The sequence below is a fragment of the Alligator sinensis genome, unplaced genomic scaffold, assembly GCF_000455745.1.
Source record: "Alligator sinensis unplaced genomic scaffold, ASM45574v1 scaffold260_1, whole genome shotgun sequence".
Taxonomy (NCBI): Eukaryota; Metazoa; Chordata; order Crocodylia; family Alligatoridae; genus Alligator; species Alligator sinensis.
Window position 1 is genome coordinate 646,542 of NW_005842431.1, and position 6,369 is coordinate 652,910.

Sequence of the window (6,369 nt, forward strand, 5' to 3'; positions counted from 1 at the left end):
AAAAAGACAAAATCACTCGGAAGCCCTGTCCACTGGGTCACGAGGTTCCAGTTGGGCCCCCTTGCTTTCAAAACTGCCCTGTCAGGCAGAATTGGGGCGGCTGAACCCAACCGTAGTCTCAGACCTGGTCAGTGGCTCATATTTCTAAATACACACACATACATTCATTCAGTCAGCCAGATAGAAAAGACAAAATCACTCTGAAGCCCTGTCCACTGGGTCACGAGGTTCCAGTTGGGCCCCCTTGCTTTCAAAACTGCCCTGTCAGGCAGAATTGGGGCGGCTGAACCCAACCGTAGTCTCAGACGTGGTCAGTGGCTCATATTTCTAAATACATACACACACACACATTCATTTAGTCAGCCAGACCTCCTCTCCCACAACGCCTTAGTTAATTAACTACAAGCCCGATGTGCTGTTGGATGAAGGTGCTTCAAACAGTTTCTCCCTGAATAAAACGTACGTTACCAGACACAAAATTGGATCCTTTACCAGACAGAAAATTTTAGCCGGCAGTAAGGTTCAGACTGACCTGTGTTAACAAGGTTCAGATCCAGTTACCACGGCCAAGTTGGGAGCCTACAGGCAGTCCTCCTCCGAAACCCCAATAGAGTTTTTGAATTAAGTCTCTTACCTCTTAAGTTTGGCGCCTTGGGGTTTGGGGGGGGCAGTCCGCGGTCCTCCTTCCTCAACACGTGTTCTGGATCCGAGTCATGGCACCAGAAATTGTCGTGGAAACACACACAGCATACTTTTGGGTCAGGTCAGCAGAAGCTTTTATTCAAAAGAAACTACAGCTGTAGGGGGGACTCCAAAGTGACATGGATCTCCCAAGCACTTGGAAGGGGTCCCCCCCAAGAGCAAAATCAGGAGGCTTATGTACTTTTTAACAGTCGCTTACAACTCACGTGATTATATAGTGGAGTTTGCTAGGAAAAGCAGCTACAAACAAACATTAGCTCATACTGCTTTGCTGTTATCAGGATGGGAACTTATGGGGGGAGACAAAGGGAAAAATAACACTCCCTTCTTGCACTTGGAAATCAGAGTTGTACATATTTTTTTTCTATCTTCAAGGCCGCGGTGAGCGAAGCAGTTGCAGAGGAGTTACAAAGAACAAACACTTTCCCTTATCTTATCTGCTCTACTGTACAGAGCCAGCAATTCTCTACAAAGTGGTTATGTCATTTTATAACTCAAATGATCAAAGTTTAAGGCATTTATTTTTTCTGATTCCATAATGATCGATTAAGTATTAGAGGAATTCCAATGCTAGAATTACCTGAACCAATCGGAGTTAATGTTACATGCCAGTTTGACAATGAATATGGCAAATCTGGAATATCTATTTATCAAGCTTGGCGGCAAACTGTAAATGGACCGGTACAATGTTATAGACAGCTCATTAAGCACTATAAATTGGAACATATATGTGAATGGTCAGCCACTATAAAGTGTCTGTTGATTATAACCTGTGGTAATGTAAAATATGGCAATATAGCGGCAATGGATATTAGGATAAAACCAGGAGAACATAGAATTATCAAGTCTACCAATACCGCTATTAAATCATGTGTCACCTGGATGGTACCAAAGCAAATAATTAATTATTATTCTTATTTCATTTATGTCAAATATACAGTGATTAATGAATATCCAATAGTTTTAGTTGACCCATTGTCTAAGAAATATTTGATCACTGTTATTATGATTTGGAAAAGGTACCCTTTGATAATGGCAGTCATGATTTTGATAGTAGTTGGCTGACCTATGGTAATGATGAAATGTGTAGAAATTATACAAAAGTGTTGAGATCAGGTTTAATCTATGGAAAATGGACTATAGAAGTCAATCTAAACCAGGCTTGTCCACCATACGGCCCACGGGCCACCATGTGGCCCACCAAGCCATTTTATCTGGCCTGCAGCAGCAGCAGCACCACTGCCACCACCGCAGAGTGCAGAGCTGCGGCTGCGGCAGTAGCAGGGCTCTGCCCTGGTGGCAGAGTGCAGAGCTGTGGCGGCAGCGGCAGGGCTGCCGTGGTACGCAGAGCCAGCGGTGGAGTGCAGAGCTGCGGCAGCGGTGTGGAGCTGCGGCGATGGAGCGCAGAGCCGCGGCAGTGGTGCAGAGCCACGGCGGCACTGCCACGGAGCGCGGAGCCACCACCACGGAGCACGGAGCCGCAGCAAGGCAGCAGCAAAGTGGGCAGAGCCGGCCCACAGGCCCTAGCCAGTAACGAGGGGAGGGGAGCTGCTTCCCCCCGCAGGGCCCAGCTCATCAGTGAGCCACGTCCTGCTGCAGCTGCCCCGAGGGCTGCACAAGCAGGGCTGCCCCAGTCGCGCCTGATTGGACGAGCTGGGTACGGGCTCCGCCCTTTGCCCCCAGCAGCTGCCTGGAGAGCTGCAGCATGGCCCACACCCTGCCCACATGTAGTGGATGGAGGCACAAGGTAAGTTCCTACGCGGAGCTGGAGGCTCCTCGGGGCCGGCCGGGGCGGACGGAGGCACAGGGTAAGCTCCCGTGACGAGCTGGGGGCACCTCAGGGCCGGCCGGGGCGGATGGAGGCACGGGGTAAGTTCCCGTGTGGAGCTGGGGGTGCCTCGGGGCTGGGCCGGGGTGGATGGAGGCACGGGGTAAGTTCCTGTGCGGAGCTGGAGGCACCTTGGGGCCAGGCCATGGCAGACGAAGGCACAAGGTACGTTCCTGTGAGGAGCAGACCCATTTCATTGTCACTTCCTGCAACTTCATTGGTGTCAAAGGTCACGTTACATCACTTCCTGGTGTGATGTCACTTCCTGTGAGGTCTTTGAATATGGCTTGCCAGCCCACTGGGTGATAAAAAGTTCGTGATCCAGCCCCACGTTCAAAAAGGTTGGACACCCCTGATCTAAACCATACAGGACGGTGGTGGCTGATGCAAACCAATAATTTTGCAGATTTCTTTTGGATCAATATAGAACCAACCCTAGTGATTTTTGATGCAGGTATATCTTACATTCAACCAAGTATCAAAAGATTATTGATTACAGAACTGACCTATGGCAGTCAAAAAGTAAAATTAAAACTAGACATAGCTAGTATATCGAATATCCAGCCTGACTGTGAGTCATATATCCCTACTTTAACTGATGGATGGGTCAAAAAAAAAAATTGGGTAAATTAAGTCATTGAACCAGATAGACTATTCAGAAAGCCCCGAGACGCAGGCACTGTCCTTGCTGGTATAGGTACAGGACTCAGAATTATCAGCACTGCCAACACAGAGGTGGTAATGACTAAGCTGTCCAAAGCCACTCAGCATTTAAGATTGCTACACCGCCCTATCACTACCTCATTGTCTGGATTGGGAAGACAGGCAGTCAACAACACCAAAGTCTTCCCCACTTGGCACAAAATAAACCAACTAGAGCAATTACTGGTTATCAGAGCTCTAGAAAAGTCACAGAACGATACCGGTCTTGCATTATCGTGTGCTCAAGCCCAGGCTTGGATACAAAACATATTAAGCGGTATCGTATGCCAAGGATACTCTGACATAATTCCCATAGAAATAAGCCATTTAATAACAAAGGAGGCTACAAAGTCTGAGTTAAGACTGCGTAATTGACGGTCGTTCAAATATTTTGAATATTGCTCAAAGGAAAAGGCACTGATAGCCAACGTTCACACTATCAGTGAGGCTAAAGTAAAAATTATACATCCTCTTATATATATATATATTGAGAAGAGTTAATGGATCAGTACTTAAACCTGAGATAAAAACCCAATGGACAACCATAAAGTACAGAACTAATGAAACTGGTGGAATTACAGAATTAGTAGATGTGAGGTGTTGTAACTTGGACCAACATGGTTTCATATGCAAAGATGTATATAATACTTTTGTAGCTGATTGTAGAAATGGTGTAAAAACCTTTATTTATGAATGCCATTTTCACATAATTCTGGCATACAATGCATCTACCACTATATATATATTAGATCAACAATGTCTTTGTATTAGTACATGGTGCAATTCCATCATATTGAATCATTGGTATAGAGTTATCACAACATGCAAAAATAGTACCTTTCGTGCGTCACATATTCATGGGTGTGAAATGGACATGTCTGTCCCAACAATTTATAATTTTCCATTGTAGAGAATTTTAGTTTATAACTAATTAATGCCAACACGTATAGGTATAGACCTAGTGCTTTAAAAAAGAATGATTCTGCATGATGGAGTCAAAGAATTACTCCAAGCCAACGTTGAAAAGGCAGAACAAATGTATATTGCAGTCATACACATAATACCAAGATTGTAAAAATTCTGGACAGAGTAGGAAAGACTGCTGACTACCAGTGGTGGGAGACTTTTTTAAGATGGTCTCCTACAGTGACAGAAGTGTGGAACTTCCTGCTCCACCCCATTGTCTTGGTTATGATTGGACAAGTATGTTTGGGAATCATGAGTATGCTGTGGTGGATGTGCAGAATGAAGAGAAGATTGATGCTTATGTGTACAAAACGGTAAGAGCTGATGATTCCCCTCTATCGGGCGCCGGTCAGACCGCAGTTGGAGTATTGCATGCAATTCTGGGCACCGCACTTCAAGAGGGATACAGATAACCTGGAGAGGGTCCAGAGAAGGGCCACTCGTATGGTTAAGAGCTTGCAGCCAAAGCCGTATGAGGAGAGACTAGAGAACCTGGACCTTTTCAGCCTCCGCAAGAGAAGGTTGAGAGGCGACCTTGTGACTGCCTATAAATTCATCACGGGGGCACAGAAGGGAATTGGTGAGGTTTTATTCACCAAGGCGCCCCCGGGGGTTACAAGAAATAATGGCCACAAGCTAGCAGAGAGCAGATTTAGACTAGCCATTAGGAAGAACTTCTTCACAGTTAGAGTGGCCAAGGTCTGGAACGGGCTCCCAAGGGAGGTGGTGCTCTCCCCTACCCTGGGGGTCTTCAAGAGGAGGTTGGATATGCATCTAGCTGGGGTCATCTAAACCCAGCCCTCTTCCCTGCCTATGCAGGGGGTCGGACTCGATGATCTATTGAGGTGCCTTCCGACCCTAACATCTATGAATCTATGATTCCCATCATAACACTCGGGGAAAAGGCACCAACATTATACTACCACTCAAAATCATCACTTGCAGCTCCTCTAAGAAATCTCCATCACAATAAGACCAGATAATCTCAGACAAAGCAAGAAGCTTAACACCTTGCTAGAGACATCTGCACAAACACAATCTAAGTGAGTAAGGGTTAAGGTTCTTAATCAATTATTCCAAAACCCTATTTCACTGCACCATCTGACAATGCAGGCCTATAATTTGGACACCATCCCAGCCTTTCCCCTTCCTCTAAACCAGTGATTTTAATCTTCGCTTGCAGCACCCCTCATTAGACTCAAGGCCCCCATGGGAAATGCCAGCTCTTAGTTTTCACTCATTTTTTAACTGGAGAAAAATAGTAAGAGTAATTCTTCTGTTGCAAAGAGCCTGGAAACAAATCAATCACGACAGACAGGAGAGCAATGTCTTTAATGCTACAGATTCCCACTTCAAATCTCTAGTTTTTTTCTTGAGAACCTGTGATGTGGCCTCTGGTGGAGAATCACTGTTCTAGACCCGTTTATCATCATCAAAACCTGCTCCCGCCACTGGAATATTGCTAAGACCTACTTTTTCCTTGATACCCACATTATTAACTGCTATCTAGGTCTTCATGGCCCAATACCTTCTGCAGCCTCCTAATTTCAGGCTTTCTTGACAGCTCAACCCAAATGTCTGCGTCTCAATTAATCTTGTCTCTATTACTCTTTTAGCCGGGATTCGGGACCTAACGCCAGCAGGCTCCAACAAGGCCAGCAATACTAATATTTCAAGGCCCTTGCACAAGCATCTGGCAGCATCCTACATCTTGCTGCCGTTCAAACAGTTCTTCTTAATTCATTAATTATCTTTAGTTGGAGGATTAGCAAAAGTGCCTTCTTCCCAATATTTGCACCACAGCAAGGTCCCTGGATACCAGCCCTCTTTGGCCAAATGTTCCACAAATCTGGCTTGGAGCCGAGACACCCCTACTAGCTGGCGCTCATGTAGGGGTTGAGAGACCCGGCCCCAAAAGCGGCGGGTTTGGTCTGTGCTGCCGGGCGAGCCTGCTGCACTGCGGTTGCCTCCGCCTTGCCCCGGGCCGGTGCCCTAACGCCCGGACACAGCACCTCACCCACGTGCCCGCCGGCCCCGGGAAAGGCTCTGCGGTTCTACTTAAAGGCTCCGCCCTGACGGGCGTCTGTGACAACCAATCCGCCGCTACCGCGCTCGCACCTCCCCACCAGTGAGCGCTGGCGTGGCTGGGGGCAGCGGCCGGGCCCGGCTGG